Raw genomic sequence first — 25,067 nt, forward strand, 5'->3', positions numbered from 1 at the left:
CAAGACCTCTCCAGCCACTCACCTTGAATTTAAATCCCTCCTATCTGACCATTCTCACTACTCCTTCCATAACCTTCCTACCCAGTCTGCTGGGAAGTCTCTTGAAGTTGTCTGTCTCTCAACTTTCACTCAAACCCTTCGACCCCTCTCCCCCTGATCATTCCATTGTTAACTATAATGTTTAATATTTAATTTAAAGGACTTCTGACCCTCCTTTCCCCTCATCCATGACCAAGAGGAAATTCAATATAATATCCATCACCTCGAAGATATATTCATTTTTATATTTCTAACACCTGACACAGTTGTACAACCGTCAGAATCAACTTCGTCACAATTGTATTATATCCAAACAGATCAAGTAATGAACTATTATATTTCTTTTTCGTTCATGCTAAAATATATATAAAACTCGTTTTTATATACCAATATCAATCATATATTCACATAAAAGACCTTAAACAATATGTAACCATCATAACACTCAATCTCTTCTATACGTCACAGTGTGTAAATACTTGCTCTTACCTGATTCTGGGAATACAACAAAAGGAGGTCCTAGTGCCCTCCTTTTAATGTAATCCATGAGGAAATGCTTCAATGTTCGTCGCACCCCCTAGAGAATAAGGTTACCCGCTAAACCCCATTACACCTACACAATCATGCTTTGACTTTCTGGAATCTCCTGCCTTTTTCATTTTCCAGTCACCGCATACTCAGTGAGTTGGGTCAGCTGAGCACGTTCACTCTCAAATAGATTAAGAACATTATCATGAAAATTATAAGGTTATTGAAAAATGCACCTTAAGCTCACAAAACATAGAGGACATACAAGTGAGCGTGCCCCTAATATGAGAAGGCCCCACTGAATCCGAGGGTTGGATCCATAACTGACTGACTCATATTGTAAAATGAATGTATTGCTGAATACAAATTAAGGAATATAATATTTCACGGCTTATTCTTTGGATATTATATAATTTTGAGGAAGTGGAGTCTGATGGTTATATTAATGTGACAGGTTTTAGAAATATAACAATGAATATATCTTCTGGGTGACTTTTATTATATTAATAGTCCTGATCCAGAACTCTACAGGAATACCCTAAATGGTTTACATTTTCGAGAGGATTTACAACCGGATACTCTTGCCCCTTACCTTGATGATGTACGTACCTCTCTCCTGTCTCTCTCCCCTATTCATGTCCCTTCCATTCAGTGTGCTTTTCCAGACTTTCGCTATGCACTTAAGGCACCATTTGACCAACACTATCCTGCACGTACATTCACACATTCGGGCCCCCGTCCTCAGTCATAAAAAACTCTGATCTTTAGACCCACAAAACAAACATTCTCCTGGAACTGCGATGGTAGCGCTGATCGCAGACCCCCACCTTGCTCCTAGCGTACACAAATTCCCTCACTTCTCTCTGCTCTGGACTCTGCAAAGTCTTCCTACTTAACAAATCTCCTCCCTACATCATCAACTTGAAAATCCTCATCTACCTGACATGCTTTGCTCACACCTCCTTCCAAGTCAATACCTGTTGCTTCCTCCTTTTCTGCTAATGACTTTGCTCTTGAAACTCTAAAATGTATGACACTCTCACAAACCTCCCCTCTCTTCCTCTCTCAACCTATTTCTCTCTACTACCTCTATCCCTATCACGTCTACTCTTGATTACTCCCTTCTTGCTCTCCTGCCTATTTAGCACCCATTCTCCGCAGCACCAACCCATCTTGCACTCCAATCAACCCATTTGCTCCTCAAAATTAAAAGGCGTTGTCCCAATCATATGCCCATTTCTCTTTGATATCTTTAACCTCTCTCTCCACTGGACTCTTCCCTGCTTTCTTCAAATCTGTTAGTGTCCCACTTTTGTAGGGTAACACGACAAACAAACAATCGATGCCAAACCCTCAACAGTGCACAGAAGCATTTTTCAAAGCATTTTCATGATGCCCCTAACCTCAATATATGCCAGGATAAAAAACATTGTCAGACTTGCTGTGCCTATACATGAGCATCCTGGCTGAACCAATATGCAAGTATTCCCATATATGAACATACTAATGTTTGCTTTGCCCATCATGCCAGTAATGGTACTATAAGGAAACATGTCCATGCTAGCTCTGTCAATATATGCCAGTACCCCCAAGTAAGAACATACCCCTGTGGCTTTTCAGGTAAAAAATGCCATGTCACTAAAAGAAAACATGTCCCAACTGGCTGCACCAATCAATGTAGGCCAGTAAGGCCACATAGGAGGACTAATCATGTTAGCTTTACTCTTGATGCCAGTAAAAATGCCATGCCACAGTAAGAAAACATATCCAACTGGCTGCACAAATGTAGGTCCAGAACAGCCATATAAAAACACTCATCATGGGGACTTTTAAAATGGCATGCCACCATGGCATGAAAGCCTGTCACAACTGGCTGCTTCAATGTAGGCCAGTATGGCCACAAAGGAACACTCACCATGTTAACTTTACCATTAATGCCAGTAATAATGGCATGCCATAGTAAGAAAACCTGCCCTGACTATCTGCACCCATGTAGGCCAGTATGGCCACAAAATAACACTCATCATGTTGGCTTTTCCCTTGATGTCAGTAAAAAAGGCTATGCCACAGTAAGACAGTGTTATTACGTGACCATACTAACCTACATTGGTTCAGTCATTCTGTACATTTTTAAAACACTGCTAGACTGGCTGCACAAAGGTAGGCCAGTTTTGCCATCTAGGAACACTCATCATGTTGAATTTACCCTTGCTGCTGGTAGAAAATGCCATGCCACAGTATGAAAGTGTTTAACACATGTCCAGATTGGCTGCACCAATGTAGGGCAGTATGGCCACTTAAGAATACTCATCAAGTTGGCTTGATCCATGATGGCAGTAGAAAATGTCATGCTACAGTATGAAAACATGTCCAGACTTGCTGCGCCAATGTAAGTCAAAATGTTGACTTTATCCTTCATGACACTAAAAAATGCAGCTGCAAAAATGTAGGCCATCCTCTAGTCCCCCATACAGAGGCCTGCTCCATGCCTGACACAAATGCAATCGCACACATTCAGATAGCACATACACTCACATTCACATGCGTGCCCATTCAACATACTATTATTAATATTATTATTATTATTATTATTATTATTATACGCTCTCTCTCATTCACATGCGCACCCAAACAAAATATTCTCCCATTCACACATGCATCAAACAACACATTGGGCCTCATTACGAGGTTGGAGGCAGCCATGGCGCTGTTAGCGCCATGGCTGCCTCCAAACTCCTTCCGACTCCGCCCTGGTGAATGGAGCAATTACCCGTACATTCCAAGGTTGGCGGGACCGGTAATTCCCCATTCACCAGGACCATTCCCCATTCCCATTTGAGCTCCCATAGGGCTCAATGGGAATGGGGAAGGCGCTAATAACGGTGCCGCAATTTGCGGTACCGTTATTAGCTCTAGAGTCCCTTTGCGAGTCCCGTCCTTAACGCCTGAAAAAACTAGGCGTTAAGGAAGGAACCGCAAAGGGAACTCGTAGTAGGGCGGTAAGGGATTACCAGCACCGGTGCATTTACCGGTGCCGGTAATCCCTTACCGCCCACCTCGTAATGAGGCCCGTTGTCTCATTCACACACACCTAAATCCTTGCATGCACGCATACACGCATACATACATAACTTGTTTTATTTTTCTGATTTGCAGTGCTGATCGGGACTCCAAACACTGTCTTAAAACACCTGTCAGGAAGGCCCTCTGCCTCCCATGCAGCAAGCAGCAGGAACCAGGAAACAGGGAGAACTACCTGGCTCCTGCACATCTGTGGTGGACATGGAGGACCACCATCTCAGCACCCCTTTGCCTCTGAACATGCAGTGACATGCAGGAGTGCCCCCTATGCACATGCAGCCCTGTAGCACACCCCAGCCTATATCCCGACTGGGTTATGCAAGGTTTGGCAAGCAAAATGGCCATGGCCTTGCGTGGCCCATTGCATGCAGGAGTACTGAAGCAAACCTTGGAGCACCTAGTCAGTTACTTGCTGTAGCTGCGATAGCGTTCAGGGTTTTTTCACTGTGCTGGCTTGGCTCCTCCACCCATTATGGAAGAGCCGCCCCTGCTACCTTTCCCTCTCCTATCTCTTTCCCACCTGAACCACCTGTTTCCTTGCCAAGGCTTGACACCTTGAGGTCCTCATTGAAAGCAAACTCCTACTGCAACAATTCATCACTATCAAAACTCTAATCTCCAACCTCATCTTCAGAAAACTGTGCAACTACTCTTCTCTACACGATAGCCTTCCTCTCTACTCCTTCCTTCTTCCAGACAAAGTCCTCAACTTTGCTATTAGCACCGTCTATGACCTATAGAGACCACCCCCATTTCTAATGCTGACACCAGGCTGAATGGCTCTCTACGCAAAACTACTCCCTTTTCAATTGTCTTCTCCTAGTCTAGGAATCTATCAACAGTGATGATCCTCAGTACCTCGCTGTCTGTATCTTTTCATACTTACCGTCCCATTTCCTCTGCTCCTCAACCTCACTGCCCCATGCCCTTCAGTGCTTCCACTGCTTCTACCAACTCACCCCGCTCTATTGGAACTCACTGTGGATCACAATCAAAGCTACTCTGACTGTGCTACGCTACAGAGCTTGGCTTAAACTACCTACTGGCTGAAGAGGGACTACCCCTTCTCCTTCCTTACCCTCCCTACCTGGCTCCACCACTCACTCCAGTGCAGCGTAATAATGTAATTTTGTATAATTGCACAGTGTAATTTTGTATAATTGCACAGTTCTCCTATTTAGTTTTCTGTACTATTCCCCGCACATTAATGTTACCTTTGTAAGTTAGCAGTTTTTTTGTTTTGTCCCTGATCTATGTCATGCTTTGTTTCACCCTCATAAAATGGCTCACCACTTGTTACCTTTTTGCTATTGAACAAGCACCCTTTCTTCCATCTGCAAATATGCTATTGTACGATAGTTATAGAAATTGACATCCCTGTTCTCTAAATAATCACAAAAATACCGCCTGTAATCAATCTATATATAATAATAATATAATATGTAGTTTGCGGAGATCTTAAGTTGTGCTATGTCAAGTGTGAAATAATAAACCTGTTCCAGCCTTTCATGTTCACTTCATATGCATTCTGGTACATGTGGTTTTCATTTATAATATGTACAGGTATAGAAATTGGCATGCAATACACATGGCAGGACTTATAAAACATGATTTGAGAGCACTGTTTTGGCATATGCTGGTTGCCTGGGCTAAGTGTTTTCCCTTGTGGCCTTAGCCACGTAGCATTATTAAAGTTAATTTGGGCATTTTGTGTGCAGTAGCGCACCCAAAACAGTGTCCCTGTTCCCCACTTCCTGCTACCCCCATTCTCCTCCTCCCTTCCCGGCCACTGATGTGCCATTGGCCAAAAGGCCCATATAAGACATATACTCCCTGGGTAGCCCCTGCCCGGGCAGCCCATTTGCCTAACGGCCCCAAGGCAAATCACAGCTCCCGAAGAAGCAGCTCCAGTCCGTGGTTGCCCGTGTTCGCCAATGGAGCCAGCTGTCAACCAGCAACGACTAAGGTAAGCGTGGTCTGGAGTACAGCAATCGCTGGTTTCTAGAAGCCCTACCACTCTGCTTACCTACAGCACATAGCACACCTAAATGAGAAACCCACCTACTATTATTTCACATCACTACTGTACAGCAATACTTAAGTGGTAGGTGTTTAGCATTTTGCTGTTGTGTTTGAAATATAGGCGTGTCTCCATCTATCCAGGAATCGCCAATCTAAGTGTTGCCTTTGCTGTTGCGCTTGAAATGTAGGCATTTGTCCCTCTATACAAGAATGGCGAATTTAGGTGTTTTGCATTTGCTGTTGTGTCTGCAATTTAGGCGTTTTTCCCTTTATCCAGGAATCTCGAATCTAGGTGTTTTTCATTTGCTGTTGTGTTTGAAATTTAGGTGTTTTTTCCTCTATCCAGAAATCTCGAACTAGGTGTTTTGCATTTGCTATTGTGTCTGCAATTTAGGCGTTCAAATAGAAGTATCTTGCAACTTTGCTCTTTCAACTGGTCTTTGACAACTTGGGGCGCCCTTACCCAAGCCTGATGGCATTCGGTCTCCTGTCACCACAGCCAACTTCCTTGTTAATATCAAGAAGCTCTCTGGTCTAGGCACTGTTTTAGACCACAGGTCCACCCACCCCTTACAGGTCATGCAACCAGGAACTTAACATTCACTTTTCCTTTGCTTCACAAGTAGCAGATCTCTGGTCAAGGCGCAGTTTTAGACCACAGGTCCACCCATTACAGGTCACGCAACCAGGAACTCTAAGGTTTCCTTCAACGTTCCCGATATCATGTAGTAAACAGTTTGTAGAATGCAGATTCACACTTTTATCACATTTAAATCCTTCATTTAATTCAGTACTTTGCTATATAGTTCTTAATTCACACCTATCAAGTGGTCTGTTAAAGCAGTGTCCAATAAGGATGGCTTTTACAATATACATTCAATCTGGTATTCAGAATAAGTTCTTTTCACTTGTTCGTCAATTGCAGTGTTCATTGCGTGCCATCTGTTCTGTTTGCATCATAGCAGTGAATTACTTTCACTTTCTTCTTTTAATTTGATAAGGTGGGTTGTTTTATTCAGGTTAAGGGAGCAACCAATTCGGTTTCCTTTATTTGATTTTACTCATTCGATTTCACTGTTAAAAATCTTTTCTTGGGGATACTTCCGGGTTTCTAATTTTGCTCCCACTTCGTTTCTGTGCACAGCTCCCCTCTTCTGATGGAGGCTTACAGTTATATTTAGAAGCTTTCACTGATGGGTTTTCATGCACTTGATCAGTCAGAAACTAAGTATCACCTCATTGATATGCTGACGATATTCAAGAGTTCAAATAAACACGTCTTTCTTCGTTACGTGTTTGCTCAGTTCATATGTATTTGCTCGCGTAAGACACATACCGGGTTGCTGCTTGCATTTCACTCACCAGTTGTGTTTTCTTGACTTCCCCAACAATCGTCTTCTTCTTCTGATGTCAGGGTCTCACCACCTGCCCCTCAGACCCTCCTGGGCTCCTTTCTTATCCCAGGGGAGCAGGCATTTTCTGAACACTGCTGCAAAATGGAATGACATGCCTACTGGCTCCCTTTCCCAAACTCCTTTGGCTGCTTGGAGGCATGGCTCCCTCGCCATGCTTCCACTGGCTGCTTCAGCTTGTAGACCCTCATCATCTCGGCACGCTTTCCTCCCCCAGCTGGTCCTGGGCAACTCAGGTAATTCTGTTCTACTTCCAGCTTGCTCTCTCTCAAACTCCCCCTCAAACTCTCTTCTACTCCTGCAGCTCCAGCTTTTATATACATGTGTGTGATTAATAAGTTGCAGGTGTAAGCTGAGGGTTTGCCTTGTTGGACTCCAACTAAGTCAGTTCATGGGACATGCCTGACCATCAGGCCTCTTCTTCATGTCAGTACTTGAATGGTAAATGGAGGTAATCTTCCTAGATCCTAGTGGTCTCTTCCTCATCCCAGTATTACTTTGCCTTTCAAAGGGAGAGGAAAATGGAACACTTTTGCAATGGCCCACAAAGGTCAGGGAACGATTAGTTTGACTATCTTGAGGAGAAGAGGATACCATGTCTCGCCCAAAGGTACCTCACTCCCAATCCCCAAGGAACCTCCACCCAGGTGATCCTCCCTCTCTTGTCCACCCGCAGAGTCAGGATCAAATAGCGATGGCCTTCCTCTGGCCACCAGCAAAGAGGATCTAAGGGGAGTAGGCATGAGAATACCTTCAGGTTTCTCACATAACCTTCCTCAATGCGCGTTGGACCATTCTGCTTCACAAGGAAACCAACAGAAAAGGTCTTCACTGCCTTGCTCTTGTCTTTTCCTGGTGCCCACAGTGGAGGAGACGGAAACACAGTGAAAGGCATTCTGCATGCCCCTTAAGCTAGTTTTCTCTGCCGGAGGCATGAGGGTTTCCTTTCCATTCACCTTCTCTTTGGGTCTGGGGGATAGTATTTTTCCTGACGAGAACTTCAATTGTATTAGCTTTAGTCTTATTTGTGCTATCCAGGTAACCCACTGATCGAACTGAGATAATTTTGTTCCTAAAACCGGTGGAATTGGCAAGTTGGGAATTATGGCCACTACCAGATGGGTCTCTTTACCTAGAATGGAAAGGGTATTTCAAATTGTGGGTAGGTTTCAAAATGGCCATGCACACAGGCCACCCTCTCTTTATTATTTTCCCTCCATTTCTGCGGAAGAAACTCTGCTCGCAGTGCACACCTCTTTCTCCCACTGTCTAATCGAGCCCAAATGGTTTTCCCTTCTAGAATGACAGGGATTTGATAAGAAGTCTTATCTCCTGTAAATAACAACATCTCTGCTGGACCCTCATCTTCCTTCCAATTAGATCTATGCCAAGTGAGTTTTTCCTTTTCTTGATCAATGGTAAGATCAAGTTTGTTTAGAGGGCAATGTCATGTTGAATGACCAACTTTTCTACACACATAGCATGGACGGTCTGAGGTAAAAGGTATGTGTCCCTCTTTGGTTTACCAGGAAAATGGGACTTCCTTAGAATGGGTAAACAAAATATTGGTACCTATCACTTCTGGTTCTAGTTTCTTGGGGTTCTCTAGGACTTGGGCATCCCAGGGAGGTCGTAACAGGGATGGAGATTATTTTCCATTTTAGTTTCGTTCCCACTCAGGGTACCCTTTGGGCATTACAGTAGTAGTTGGGGGATATGAAATTGTTCCATCTTCAAGTCATACTTCTAGCTGGTAAGAAGCACAGGTCCTCTCTCCTATAGAGTCCTCACCCCCATATTATCTGGGAAAGTCTGCGATATACTCATCCTCTCCTATTCTTGCACCTGTCCTATCCACAGGTATCTCTCTTTCTGGGAGATAGAAGAGTTTGCCGAGGTAGGCTATATTCTTTTCTTCTTGGTCTAATGAAACATCTCCCAAAGAGGGTTCTGATTCTTCTTTAAAGGGTTGGATTTGCTATCAGTAGGAAACCGGGACCCTAAATATGGTATCCCTGGGATTGGAGGTTCAAAAGGAAGCCTCCATAGGGTTGAGGTCTCCCTTCTTCCCTTCTCTTGTGCCTCCATTAGCTCCTCCTCTAGGCTTTTGGGACAATATTCTGTATTATGGTTCCAGTCCCCACAAAAATAAAAACACTCGAGGTAGGAGGATTCTAAGTCATCTCGGGAGACAATAGAAACCTCTCATAACGACTTTCCCCTTCCTTGCTTCAATAAAACATCAGAAATGGGACTGTCCTGTAAAACCACTTGTTCTATTTGTGATATTCTGGGATTGGATTCTGGACAGGGAGGCAACTCAGATGGTACTTTATTGCAGCCCCCTAGAAGTGTTTTTCCCTGGACTGGTTTTTCCTCTTTGCTTGTCTAGTGTTCAGAAAAATGTCCTGTATTGTTGTCATTCCCTGGCTTCCCCTGAGCCTCCCCAGTCGTTGGCTCCCATGGCATCTCCCCTTTAAGATTTCCTAACTTGTCGTCTTTGTTGATCTTCATAAGGTTTAGGTTTCATTCACTACTCTCACACTTAACTAGCTCTTCTATTTTGTGCGATCCAGTGAAAGATATTTCTGGGGCCGATGGTTCCTGCCCTTTCTGCTCAAAAGGGCAATCTCTCAGAGAGAACCTCAGCTCTTGCCATGAGGGATCTGTGTCATCGAAAGAAAGGAGCGGATAGTCAGGTGGTACCTTTTTGTCTGTAAAGGATGTTAACGTTAAAGACCTATCCCTATCAGGGTAAGACAATTCTTCCCCTGCTCCTTTAAACAAATTAGGATGATCATTCTGGGCGTAGACAAGGATATGTGGGGTGTTAATGGTCTTCTTGGATCGGGGTTCCCACATACTTTCATACGCAAGGTTTCCCACTACCTCACCCCCATTGATCTTTATGGAAGTGGAAGAGAAATTGAGCAGAACAAATCTTAGTTCATCTCCACAAGAGAGAAGAGGTAGTATTTTTTATTCTTTCTGTCTGCGGGGTATCACATAGCGGGCTGAGCTGATAGAAAAACATATTTCTAAATCCAAAGAGATCATGATCTTGTTTCTCCCGGTACTAGATAGTCGTGGGACCCAGAAGGTGATAGATATTTCCTACCACCACTTTCCTTTCAGGAGGAATAGCCTATGAGGCCAAAGGGTGAGAGGTAATTTGCCTTCTGTAGTTTCATACTTATATGTTGGGTCAGGTTCCTTCCTACTACTGTAGATATCGAATCCGATGGTGTCTTTGGGGCTACCTTGGAATCAGACATTCTATCACTCAACTTCTTATGTTCAAGGATTCCCCAAAGTGTATCGGTTGAGCCGCATCCATGGCTGACACCACGTCTTGTGGCCAATGCTGGATTTGACTTTTATGGACTTCATTCATTCATGGTGCGTCACTCTTTAACAACTCTCATGCTGGACTTCCTTTGCATCTTGTACTCATGGTGTCCCTGAATCATGCTGTTCCCATCTTCATCTTGTATCCTGGCTTGCAACATTATGTGTTACTCTTTTTGACTTCTTACTCTCTTTTCTCTCCTTTCCCTTCTCCCTTTTCCTATCTCCTCCCCTTACTTTCTTCTATGCACTTGCTCTATCAGAATTGGCCTTGGACCTAATACGATAGAAACCTTGTCTGTTTCCTCCACCCTCCCATTACTGTTTTTTTTCCTCCGCACCACCCCTCCAGCACTATCTGAAATGTTGTCAGGCCTAGTATGATAGTCGCTTGTTTTGTTCCTCCCCTCCCTTTCTGCACCCCTCTCCCTCACCTTCTGTTTTTCTCTGGCTGTACCAGAAATGTCGTCAGGCCTAGTACGGTAGTCGCCTGTCTGTTTCCATTTTCTTCCCACTCTCCCCCTCCCTTCCTTATCTATGTCTTAGCTCTTGCACTATCTGAAATGTCATCAGGCCGAGTACGATAGTTAATTTCACATCCTTACTGTTCATGGCCTGTAAGAATGTGGTTGTATTTTCCCTTGTTCCCTCCCTTGCCTTGAAGCGCTTTGAAACACATTGTGTATAGGCGCTATATAAATAAACAATCATATCGTATCATATCATATGAGGTTGGCATCATTGAAGGAGACACATACAACGGATTCAAAGTTGAGCAATATTTTATAAAAGAAAAGCTCAGGATTAAGGTCTAACTTGCCCTACACTATGGAGGAATCTACCTACCTAAAGAAACTAAGGAAATGTCTGTGTCAGTATGTTCAACTTAAAGATCTGTCTGTGTCAAAATTCTATACTTGCCCCCACAACTAATACAAACAACGTGTAGGGATATCAACCATAACCTAAATAGTGGTTCCAACATAAGGTTCTGAGATGCTTCCAGCTCAAGCTTATTTCTTCAGCCTCCTTTTGCAAGTGTTCATATGTTCATTACAAAGTTCAATTTCTCTTTCATCAAGCATCAAAAGAAATACTGTTCCATTGCCCTTCCCCAAATTCAACACAGTTCCAGGCCAACACAGTACCAAGGAACCAAAATTTAGGGTTCCCTTCCACAAGCTCAGTGTCACTATGTGTAGTCTATCATCAGATACAATTGAAAGGGTCAGTCGAACAAGCACGTCCCCTTGTAGCTCATTTTCGGTACCCAGGTAGCGTAAATAACATCTGGTATCACACCTTGATTGTTGTGATAATTTTCATTTAGATTTTAGATTTTAAACACATATACATATTTACTAGTTACATATTTACTAGTTAGAAACTGAGGGACAAAGATAAAGTATTGCCACTAAACAACCATACTAAAAAACTCATCCCTCTGCATACACCTCTCAAACTCTAAACTAAACACAACCATAACTCTACAGCCCAACAAACCGCACGCACTTCACTACACGCAACAATGAAACAAACCACACATAGCCTTGCACAACAGTACATGACAACTACCGATCGAAAATTCACACCTACGCTCAGCGAACGGTGTAAACCGAATTGAAGCTGCCAACAACACATCACAGCTCTTTTCCTGCTCCGTTCTACTAACTCCCTCCACCCCCCACACCATACCCTCTTGCTTTTAAGAACTGCCAGAGTGCCAGGGGACCACTCAGGTGGTGATTGTGCACGGTATGAATATCCTTTAACATAAGATAACATATGTTTAATAAATGGAAGTGTGCATGAAGGAATGCTGCTAGGTGAGAAATGTGGATTGTACTTTTCTGCATTTCCACCTTTGGCAGGCTCATGCATGTTCATATTCAGCAGTGCATGCACTTTCCTGTTTTAACAAGAAGTAAAGAACATGCATATGAATTCTGCCAGGGCCAAGACATGCCTTCATCTTTATCCAGTCGATAAAATGAATACCACTTCATTGTGTAATATTAAAATGTATTCTTTGAAATGCTGTGAAACTACTGGTACTTACAGTCGAGCAGTGAATTGTACCAATGTTCCTGTGACAATCCTTTATGGTAAGTGTACATTTTTGAATCAGTCACACTTCAGTAGTCACAAAGCCCCAGATGCCCATTTGGCAATCTAATCTTCCAAAACAACAAATTGAATCACAAAGTAACTCACTTTCGTTTTTTTGTGCAATTCACATTTTTCAGCACATCACACACAGCAGAAAGCTGCATGTTTGTGCCAAACAATGACTATAAGCAGGTACTCTTATCAGGCAGTGGGCCTCATTCCGACTTTGGAGGTAACCACGCCGCTATTTGCGGCATGACTGCCTCCAAAATTGTTCCAAATCCGACCTGGTGAATGGAGTAATTACCGGTCCATTGCAAGGTTGACAAACTGGTACCAGGGGGTGCATTGGTTTGGCAATGTCTGCAAAAGGTACATTCAAAAAGACAGGTGTCCATACTGATATGATATATGTTTATTTATATAGCGCCTATACACAATGGGCCTCATTACACGGAAGGCGGTAATGGTTAACGGCCACCGTTAATGGTAACGGTGACCGTTAACCATTACCGCCTTACTACGAGGTCCCTTAGCGGGTTGGTGCTTTAACGCCTGCTTTTTGCAGGCGTTAAAAACCAACCCGCAAAGGGACCTTGGTGCTAATTACGGCACCGCAAAATTGCGGTGCCGTAATTAGCACCTTCCCCATTCCCATTATGCCCTATGGGGCAAAAATGGGAATGGGGAAGGGCAGTGGTGGAAGGGGGAATTACCGCCCCACCAACCTTGGAATGGGGTGGTAAATCCCCTTTCCGCCAAGGCGGTGCCGGTAATTTACCGGCATGGTCCAGGGTGCTAATAGCACCCTGGATCACCGCCTTCCGTGTAATGAGGCCCAATGTGTTTAGTTACTGTTGAAAACTACCAGGTGCACAGTGAAAAAAGAGCCTCATTACGAGTTTGGCGGTAAGTGGTAAAGTTGACGGTAACTCTGTTACTGCCAACTTTACCAGGTTTGGCCTGGAGTGGAGGATTTGCCACCAGGAAAATCCTGGAGGTAAATCCTCCAACTGACTGCGAAAAATTGGCAGAATCAGCGGAATTACCGCGGGGGTAATTCTGATGCGGTAATTCCACCCACAAGAGCCCCATTGAGTTCAATGGACTCAAATTAAATGGGGAATTACACCGCCACCACCACTTGTAATCCAGCGGAAATTCTGCCAGACCAAGTGATGGTAACGGTAATTCAGTATGGGGGTATCTGGGTGGATTTACCGCCCAGATACCAGCAAACTCGTAATCTTCAAAGAGGCCCACATTAGCCAAGCAAACTAGCCCACACTGATCTGCATCGCTCTTTGTACTACGAGGCAGTCCTCTGCAGGAGGTTCTACAGCATTGCACACAGTCGGGTGGTGCTGGGGTCAACACGGCAGTGCATTTGCGCAGATAAGTTCGATGGGAATTTCTGCAGCATTGGGGAACTGGAGGTGAGCGCAATAGCAGGAATTTTGGCTGAGGCTTTTTAAACTTGTAGTATAGGTATGAGAAATCGAATGTGAGGAAGGACACACTGCCTGCGGGTGTTGTTTGGTTTTTCCCATCCATTGATCATCGATGGCCATACTAACCTCTATGGCCTTTCCCATTCATGATTGGCTCCGGTTTGCCAAAAAGACACCAACGTGGGATCTCTTTGAGATAGCTCTATCATGCAGTAATATCGAGCTGTGGGCTTTCATCGGGCTGCCATTTTTTTTAAAGTTCTAAGCAGTCTTCTTCTCAAAGATAATGGCTTTATTGCAATTGTACCTCAGCTCCCAGTGTATACACATTTCTGAACCCAGCGTGCCTTCAGTTCCTTGATGTTTAAGAAAAATGCTTGTCATAGCATTTCTACCTTGCATTGAATTCCTGTGAAAAACATGCATTTGGATCTTTTATAGTAGACATTAGATAGGCACTGCCAACATATGCCCAGGCACTCACACCATTCTCCAAACTGGCTTTGCCCATGGGAGAAATCATCTGGATCCGTCAGCACGTGGACTCGACCTGGAAGCCATCAACTTGACCCCACATCGGTCAGCGGAAAAGCACCTAGAAGTCTGTCTCGAAATCATTGACATCCAAGAACAAGCCTAAGAGGTATCTGAAGTGGTTCTGCCCCCTTCTCTGCCTTAAAGGACCCTATTGACATTTTAAGACCATACTCAACTTTTTAAGGACCCTCTTCATTGAACTTGAGTTTGCTGCTGAGAATACTGCCAGTGCACACCTGTCTTCAGACCCAGAGTGCCCCCTTTCATTACAAAGTCTGCTGCGACGAATCAGGAGCATGTGTCCCTTCTACCCAAGGGGGAGCCACCCCCTCTGAGGCTAGAGAGGTGAACCCGCTCCACAAAACCCTCCCTTGGGGTCTGGGCAAGTGGGACCTCACTGGCATTGACTCCCCCTTCGGGGACAAGGACGCCTATTCCCAAAGGGAACTCCCTATGCAGGGCACTTTATCTGACTGCCTTGAATCCAAAACACGTTGTTCTCCTTCTGTTTGGCTGTAGGTAATGTGGGAACCTGCATGTTATCTGAAAATAAAGGAGATATCCCTTAAAGAAGAAATTAGTATGAAAACAGGACAAGGAGGCCCAAACAGAGGAGAGAGAATGGAGAACAATGCCAAGGAGAGGTGGAGCTGAGTGCAGCCGCAGAGCCCGAGTCCCTCCGAGAAGGAAGGAAGGCAAGTCGAAGATGCCAGAGGACCGGCGTAGCAGACATCGGGAGAACCGTTGCCAGGACGGAAGCAGAAGGACCCTCCGAAGAGGTGGCATTTTCACAGAGGTGCCGTGGTGGACATGGGGCCCTCCTAACTTTGCCGAAACCTGGATGGTAGGAAGCGAGGAAAGTTTCCACTAGCTGCAGTTTAGGAAACACAGCGAGTTGCAGAGAAGCCAAGGCCCGAGCAACAGAGAAACGAACAGATGAAACCGAAGAGAAAAAATAAACCTACTCGAGCGTGGTTTATGGTCATTGCATCAAGCGTGGTTTATGGTCATTGCATCGAAAACTTTCAAACAAAGGTTTTTTGCATCAAAAATTTTGTATCGAAAATGTTAGCATCAAATGCATTTTTATAATTTTTTTATTTCGGGGGAGGAGCAGAATAACGAATGAGCAGAAACTGATATCTAAGGAGATATTCAAAAGCCTAAAGTAAGGAAAGGGTTGTTAATCATTAAAAGAGTTGAGGAAAGAGAGAAACCCCCACGAAATGATTTCAAGAGAAACAATTGTTAATGAGTAGGGAGACACCATCAAGAAAAGTTATGAAACGTATTGGGAGTTGAGATTATACAGTGAAGGACTCCAAGAAAGAAGGAACTTGATAAAAACCATCTCAGGGATGGGGAACGTTCAAAACGAATAAGTCAGAGGAACTTCAGAGCGAAAGGAAAATGTTTGAGAGACTATACTCAAAAGAGCAATATTAAGGATTACTGGATCAGGAAAACAACGCCCACCAATAGTTGGGAAGAGCTGCAGAAGCTCATGAAAGAGACAGTATATTAAGAGAGTAGATCATGCTGAGGAGCGGTTTTGGGATACAAGAGACAAGGGGAGGCCACCAGAAGCGAGAGTTTGTTTTGGGCCCTGTTTAGCCACATGACAAAAAGGCAAAGGGAGGGCCACCAGAAGAGAGAGATTCTTTTGGGCCCTTTTTAGTTAGTGTTATTAGTGGTAGGGTCAGGTAGCTTTAGGTTTGGAGTAAGGGCATTTTAGATTTTTGACTTCCTGATGACAGACAAGCACCTTTGTTTAATTTAGTGGGACAAATCTGAGCATATCGTCCCTTAACCTTTAGGGGGAGACCTTTCCCAGGGGGCCAGGGCAGTGCGTCAATAGTACAATAATCCCCTGGGGGCAGTGCACAGTGGGAGGATCACCTGAGAAGGGAAGCCCCATATGGGATTGGGACAATCATCTTCAGGAGACACAGTATAAATCCACTGAAAGGCCTTTTACCCCCTTTATGGAGTTAAATTCCCCTCCCACCTGCCCTGATGCAATTGATAAGTGTTATTGTAGAGCTAAGCCAACAAGTTAATTAATTCATTCAGCGAAAAGGGCAAACTAGTATTGACAAATTATTTTTAAAACAATGTACTGGGACGAAAAAGAGCACTACAAGCATAACGATCACTCCGGCAAACCGAAGTGAGCGGTCTAGTTCTACAGTGAACCTGATTGGTCTAGGAGGACTCCTTCTCCAAAGAGGGAGTTCAAATCTACAACTGAGAGGCTGGAGAGAAACTCTCTGGGTAGGTGTGACCGGAGACTGGAACCTGTCAGCTGGAGAGCTGAGGCGCAGAGACAGCAACCTGGCAAACTGCGGGACACTGGGCACAGAGGAGGACAGAAGCAAGGCAGCAGTCTGGGGAAGAAGGACTACCTTTCGTGCTGTCCGGGGAACGCTCTAGGCGTCACAAGGTCTTGGGAGCTGCTTACCACTAGGACTGCAGCACGAGAGGCCCTGTGTTGTTGGCAGAGCTGCCGCCGGGAGAAACAATGCCGGGGCCGGCAGAACCCAGAGCAATATGGAGCGATTGGCAGGGGCGCCGCCAAATGAGGAAAGCAGCTGAATAGCACCGGAGCCTCGCACCAGAGCCATGCCAGTCGGAAGACGTGAACCAGGTGGTCAGGTACGCAGGCGGCTCACGGGGTGCTGGTGGTTTGGGATGAACTAGAAAGTTTAAATAAAGTGCATGATAAAAGGGTCTGGGACCGTGGGAATTATAGAAGCAAAAGGTGGTACATTTGGCAGAGAAGTGAACCAAATGATCAAGGGACATTGCTGCAAGTCTGGGACCCGCACCCATCTCTATCTCTACCTGTGGTGTTCCCCAGGGGTCTAACCTCTCTCCCTAGCTGTTCAACCGATACCTGGCACTTCTTGCCCACTGCATTGCCATGCTCTGCCCCAGTGCTATGCGGATGACACTCAGCTATCCTTAGCCACCTCTTCTCCCTCCCTCATCTCGGACTGTCTGTCCACCATCCAGGAATGGTATACCGCCAATGATCTCTACCTTAATGCCAGTAAAATCGAGATTCTCCTCATCAGTACTCCTGTTCCCTCCTTTCCTGTCACTCTCTGGCCGGCCTCTCTTGGCCCTCTTCCTGCTCCAACCTGTGAGGCTAAAAACCTCAGGGTCATCTTCAACTTCACACTCTCCTTCTATCCTCACATCTCTGACGTCTCTAAGAAGTCACACTACCAGCTTCACCTCCTCAGAGGTATTCTTCCTTTCCTCCCCCTTGCCCCAGAAGCTCACTGTCTCCAGGGCTCTGGTTCTCTCTAGGCTGGACTACTGCAACAGCCTCTTTCTAAATCTGCCTGCTTCTACTCTCCGCCCTCTGCAACTCATCCAGAACAGGACTGTGAACCTTGTCCTTGGCCTGAAGCCCAGGGATCGTATCTCTACAGGACTGAAATCTCTGCTCCGAGTGGCTGCGAGGATTAAGTTCAAAACCCTCTGCTTTGTTCACAAGGCCTTCTGGGGCCTAGGGCCTCAATACCTTCAACTCGCTCTGCCTAAATATCTTCCTTCTCGAGCTCTTCGCTCATCCACCTCCAACTCCCTCAGGGTCAGTCGCTTCTCCAAGCAACGAGTTGGTGGTAGATCTCTTTCTTCAGCTGGGGCCTCCCTCTGGAACAGCCTCCCTGCCTCCCTGAAACTTGAGGAGAATTATCTCTGGTTCCGGAAGCACCTCAAAACCTTTCTCTTTGCTTCTGCTTTTTCTCCTCCTCTCCCCTGCAGACTTCCTGGCTGATACTGAAACTGCACTAGTTATCTGGCCACCTTCTGATCTCTGGCCCTGGTCCTTTCTCCTGCCAGTCGCACACCTGCACTGCCTTCCTGGCAACCCCCGCACTGGGGACTGTTTTCTGTTCCCTACAGTCCCACTATCAGCACTTGACACCTGATGTCTGTTCTAACCCTTGCACTTGCCACCTGCTGGCCGACTTACTTATTGGGCCTCATTACGACTTTGGAGGTAGCCATACCCTTAGTAAGGGCATGTTTGCCTCCAGAACTGTGTCCGGGTCCGGGTTCCCTGAATGGGGAATTACCGGGCCATTCCAAGTTTGGAGGGCCCGGTAATTCCTCCTTCGGGGAACCCAGGCCCGGACCTTTCCCATTCCCATTTGAGCCCCCATAGGGCTCAATGGGAATGGGTGCGGGAGCTAACAACGGGCCGATTACGACCGGCCCGTTGTTAGCTCCCTGGTCCCCTTGCGGGACCCGCTCTGGACGTCTGGTAAAACCAGACGTCCAGAGCGGGTCCCGCAAGGGGACCTCGTAATATTGCGGAATGGGTTTACCGGCGCCGCCACCATTAGCAGCGCCCGCTAACCCATTCCACAATACTTGTAATGAGGCCCATTGTCTATTTATTCTATTATCCCATGTCTCACACTGTCCCCTCCCCCTTGCCCCCCACACTTTCCTCCTTTGACCTTCCCATGCACTTGTGCGATCTGAATGACACCTGGCCAAGTAGGATTGTTGTCTGTCATCCCTCTGTTCTCCCTCCCTTGCCTTGTCGCACCTTGAAACACCTGTGTATAGGCGCGTTATAAATGCCATATCATATCATATCATATCATATCATATCATATCATATCATATCATACGAAAGCCAAGAGCCTAAAGTGATCCAGAATAAGAGGGTCTGGCATCCCATGAGACAAAGAGAAACAGCCTGTGAAGGGGCCATTGCTTGGCAGGAGAGTAAATCAACCACTACAGCACATTGCGAGTAGTCTGGGACCCGCACCCATATGAGAGTTTGGACATAAATGGTCTGAGAACCCTGGAACTGGAAAAAAAAAGAACTGTGAATTTGTTTTTGTGTTATCTGAGAAGAGACTGTAAAGACATTTATCACTTTTGAAGTCGAGGGGAAAGGAGCAACCACCTTTTGGAACATTATTTCTTGAACATTATATTTTTGAAGCCTTTTGGAAACAAGTATGGCGGCCATCATTTATGTTGGCTTGAAAAACAATACGGCCTCATAACGACCTTGGCAGTATGGGTTTAACTGCGCCAGTAGAGCTGCCGGCGACGTTAAACCCATACCGCACTATTACGAGGTCCCCTTGCGGGACCCGCTCTGGACGTCTGGTTTTACCAGGCGTCCTTAGCGGGTCCCGCGAGTGGGCCAGCATGCTAACAACGGGCCCGTCATTAACGGGCCCATTGTTAGCATGCTCCCCATTCCCATTGAGCCCTATGGGGGCTCAAATGGGAATGAGGATGGTCCGGGTCCGGGTTCCCTGAATGGGGAAATACCGGGCCCTCCAAGGTCGGAATGGCCCGGTATTTCCCCATTCAGGGAACCCGGACCCGAGTTTGGAGGCAGCCATCGTAATGAGCCCCTATATTTCCTTTAGCGTGAGCTCAACCTTGCACCATTTTGATAGCTTACAGAGTGAGGGACGGAAACGCGTTTTGGGGACGTGACTAGGGACAGACTTTTACTTTTGGACTTCCTGACTATTTCCCTAGTTCTTTTGAGGCAGGGAATCCCCTCTAAGATTTAGGGATAGAGAGGCCTGTTTCCCAACCTTACTTGATCAATAAAGGTCTGTACCCAAAAACATGCCACCCTTGTGTCCGAGCCGTACTTCTGGTACCTAACATTAGTTAGGTAGGGAATTTCCCTATAGCAATAGGGCATGCTACGCCTCTTCTATTATTTAAATATAAAAGCACTTTAAAATGTATGTAATATGTCCGACTCCTTCTTCCGACCCGCCACACTCTATATTCTGTGGCTTCTGTTATAGGGGGCTAATAGTGTTTTTATTCATTGTGTGCTTTTTACTTTAATTAAGGACTTGTATTTGTACAGATCCTTGGTTAGACATTCTTTTATTTTGGTACTTCAGTACTATTGTTTTTTGTACTGCTTCTGTGTTAACTTACATCTCTCCTGAAGAGTATAGCCTGGCCTCTGCCCACATTACAAAAAGAGATGAAGGAGGTATACCGCTTGGGCTCTTCCTGTTTCACCTAGGATCACTGCCAGATTAGTAGTAATGTGGGGCTGGGTACGAGGTTTATCCACTACTCATTCCTGCACTTCTGCAGAACAGTAGTCATTTAATCACAGCCACTGTCAAAAAGGAACCCACTACCCCCTGTGGCACGCCTTGGGGCAGTAGGAGAGTAATTCAGATGGGAATGAGATTGGTGAAGAAAGGAGAGCTGGTTCCTTTGACGAAGGAAGATAGATTATGTTGGTTTTAGAGAAGGTCAGCATAAAACAACAAAGTACCATCCAGGGGTGAATTGCATACAGACAGTCAGATATGAGGGCAGGAAAGTCAGGAGTAAACATAGGGAAGGAGTAGACGATGTGCATGTCATCAGCAATGGGGTGATTGGTGAACTCAACGGAGGAGAGGAGTTGACCAAGGAATGAGGTATAAAGGATGCGTCTATAGGATCAAGCACAGAACTGAGACACCAACACGTCTGGGTTTTATCAGAAGTGCCATGGTTCCATGAGATAGAAAAGGACTGATGTGAGAGATGTCAGCCAATCTATTCAAGACTGGTTCCCCGGTATCCAAGGTCTGCAATTGTCTGAAGTAGGCCGAAATTGTCCACGATGTCAAAGGCGGCCGAGAACTCACTTAGGATTAGGATGGAGGATAGCTTTCAGTTGTGCTCAGATGTTAGAAAGTTAGAGATGTGATTAAGTGCCTATGCACTGGAATGATGGCTACATAATCCAGACTATATAATCCAAACTGGAGAGTATCCGGGAGATCATTCGATTTTAGTTAGGAGGAGATCCCATTAAACTCAAGCCGCTCAAGGATTTTGGAAGAACTTGTGAAGGAGAGACACAAGGCGAAAGATGACAGGATTGTCAGGGTTAACTGAGGGCTTCTTTAGGAATGGTAGTTGAATGAAGAGAGAGGAGAGATAGAAGCAGGTGAGAGGTGCAAGCCGCTTGACCATCTCCTGGGCAAGCAGGTCACTTAAGTCACAGGGGGGATTAGCTGTGGTGTGGGGGGGGTAGGTGGAGGGAGAGGTGAGTATTGAGGATGTTGTGAATTTTTATAATTTTGCAAGAGAAGCTGTGTGCACATTCATTGGCGGAAAGAGTTCAAAGATAGCCTTGAGATAAGGAGGAAGCAGCATGCCAGGAAGTGCAGAGGAGAGTTTCAGTTGTAAAGGAGAGGAAGCCATTTGTGTAGGTGAGGTGAGTAGGAGAGGTGTGGCTTTTGTACCACTTGCAGAGGTGGTGTTGCATATCGGTTTTTAGGAGGCTGATCTGAGGGATGATCCAGGGCTGGGGCTGAGTGGTAGGAGGGGTGAAGGTATGAGAGAAAAAATGGAGGTCAAAGGGCGAGTGGAGCACCAACTAAAAATCAGAGCATGTGAGTTCTATAGTTGAGGATGGGGAGGAGCAAAGGAAAGTAAGGAGGACATGACTTAAGCTGGGTAAGGGGCTTGACAGTTAGCTTTGAATTTGCATTTGGAGTTAGCAGGAACGGGGCACAGCAGTACTGAAAAGGAGAATATGGTGATCAGAAGGGTAGGGGTTGATAGTGAGATTGGAAGTTGGGAGCAAGGCAGAGAAGCAGACAAGAGGGGAGCATGGGTGGTAGTGTCAAAGAGGGAGATCCAGATCTCATTGATAACGATGACTGGCAATGGAGGGTTGTGCGAATTAAAGAGATCAGTGGATGAAAGACGTTTTATTAGGGACAGATTGGTCGATACAGAGTACCAGCATAAGAGTAGGGGAAGAAGGTGGGTGAAAAGAGAGGGAAGGTAAAGAGCATAGATCGGACTAGGGAAAGTAGGTTGACCAGGTGATCTTTTGTTGGTGGGCCGAAGGAGATGAAAGTTTAGGCAACCAAGTTGGAGGGAGAGAGAGTAGTAGCAGGAAGGGGAATGGGACATGCATTTTAGGAGGGGTGTGAGGAGAAAGGCAGAAGGAGAATGAGCTGGGGCAGAAGAGAATTAAATGGTGGGAGGTCGTGTGACGAGGATTGGTGAGAATCTGGCGGATAGCTAGCCCTGAGAGAGTGCAGTAGTGGTGTAGAAAGCATGTTGCATAGACTAATAATGGCCAAAATACCTTTTTTAAAGTACAAATTGGGTCCAAACTGAAAATGGCATCCAAAATACATTGGTTTAGCTAAAGTGGGAAGGTTCGAGGGATCGAAAGGGGGATCAAGCAGTGTGTTGACTGCAGGAAGCAATGGGGTCAGCAGGGTGGCGAGGAATGGAACAAAATGGTGGGCCTACACCCATTAGACCTGAACAGAGCCAAAAAGAAACTGTCCATGGTTTAGAGCCTTAGATGAAGGTCATCACTTTGCTTGGGACTATCACCTCAGGCTAAAAGACCATTACCTGGCCGAGTAAGCCTCTCCATGACCAAAAGTGCAACATTATTCAATTGAAGAGAGAAGATGCCTGGTAATCGAACTTGCTGCTGTGTATGGGGATGTTTGAAACTTTTTACCTTTACTGCAAACAAACTTTGCAGTAAATAACAAATATAAGGTTCACTGTGTGTGGTAGGCCTTTGGGTGGCAGCACTGAACGAAATATGAAATCTGCTTATGGTGATACGTACAATTTTACAGAAAGCACTAATATATATTTTGGTATACAGTTGTTTTGTCGCTAGGTTTTTTTTTTTTTCGATTCATTTATTTCTGAAAAATATTCATCAAAAAACAAATCGAAAAATAAAGGGGGCTTGCGGTGAAGGGGTAAAAAGGCTATGAATTAAATAATAGGGAAGAGGGAGTTTAGGGGGAAACCCCCAAATATATATATAAAAACAAAATCAATTAGTTTTTTCATTGAAACATTTTCAGTAAAAAAACCTACCCGCAAAAGAACATACAACTGATATTTTGTTACCAGGTTACCATTACCAGGGGGCAAGTGCTTTTCTCATAACTTGAGTATGCAAACAAGGGAGCTTGACTTGCAGGTCTAGTGGGATTTTGTTTTGAATTTCTGAGGCCTGTTTAGGGAGGCTAACTGACTTCCATATTGGATTCAAGCAGCCTTTCGTACTGTCGATCAGGATAGGTTATGGAAAAAATTTAAAAACTCTGGCCTGGACAGTATGACCTTGGATTTCCTAAAATAATGGTATTCCAACACTAGAGCCCAATTAGGAATGAACCAGGAGGGTTTATTGAGTAAGAACATAAAAAACAACCATAGACTAAAACAAGGCTGCCCCCTTGCACCCACACTGTACAATCTGTACGTCTCAGATCTGGATGGTGCAATGGAAAAAGCATGCAGCTTCCCACCACGTGTGGGACCCCAGCACGTGGCGTGGCTATTTTATGCTGACGATAATGTGGTCATTGATCAAACACCACCAGGGCTGCAACAAAGTTTAGATACTCTCTACAAATACTCACTGGACAACACCTTCATCATCAACTCAAAACAAAGTGATGATAATGCAGCCAAAGAAATGTAAACAGAAAAACTGGTCATGCATCATTGAGGGAGAACCCTTGGAAGTAGTGAAAGTCTACACATACTTGGGATTGCCTATTTACGATAACATCAACAGTGTGATGTGGGAAAAAGCATCACTACACGAGCAACGAGAATATTCAATGAGGTAAGAATCTTTGTAAAATACAAGGGGGGCAGTCAGTAGAGGGTCTGGTAAAGATATATAAAGAAAGCATTGTTCCCACCATATTACATGGTCTGGGGAGCTTCACCGAATGAGAAACCAGTTGGCTCAAACAACTGGAAGGGGAGCTCTGAAGACTTGCATTAGGCCTTCCAAAATCTACTACAGTGGAGGTTATCAACTCAGAACTGGGTCTAATATCTCTGGAAACATTAAAAGATCAGGAGTGGGAATCTGTATCTAGAAATTGTGCTGTCAAAAGAAAAGCCTGAGTTGATGCTGTCAAGCTTTGTGAGTTTACTGGATCCAGAGGCTACACCAAGAGCCCATAAAGAGTCAACGACTGAGGTCCTAAGATTCTTTGTGGATATTTGACTTGATATAAGAGAACCTCTTAATGTGGCATTTGCATATAGAGAAGTTAAAATAAAAGTCTATATATGGGAGCGAAACAAAAGAATGGAGAACTTGGCTAGGAAACCGTCGCTTAGTTTGTGTACACACCAGAGCTTACCCATAAATGCTCCAATTAGATACCCAACGAAAATGCAGAACTGGATGGTCAGAAGATTTGTTGTGCAGCACCGTTTGGGTCTGCTTCCGATTTTATTATAAACAGGAGCTTGGAATAAGATACCCTACGAAGAGAGAATGTGCAGAATGTACAACAAAATGATAGAAACGCCAAGACACTTATGACTAGCTGCCAGAAACTAGAAAATGTATACATAAAAGGCGATACCACACTTAGATAAGCTTTTGAATATTGGAAATCAGATCAGATGTGGAGGCTGTTATTCTCTGGTGATAGCACTATTGTGAATTTTAATATGTATTATATTTGGATGGAGATTATTAAGAAAATCGAATAACAAA

General features: G+C 45.0%; 1 protein-coding gene across 1 annotated transcript in view; it reads right to left on the minus strand.

The window, feature by feature from the left end:
• Positions 1-25,067, minus strand: part of LOC138580811 (active breakpoint cluster region-related protein-like) — a 392,929-nt gene that overhangs the window by 333,740 nt on the left and 34,122 nt on the right. The window lies entirely within an intron of this gene.

This window comes from Ambystoma mexicanum, chromosome 3p, assembly GCF_040938575.1.
Source record: "Ambystoma mexicanum isolate Mex_15411 chromosome 3p, UKY_AmexF1_1, whole genome shotgun sequence".
Classification (NCBI taxonomy): Eukaryota; Metazoa; Chordata; class Amphibia; order Caudata; family Ambystomatidae; genus Ambystoma; species Ambystoma mexicanum.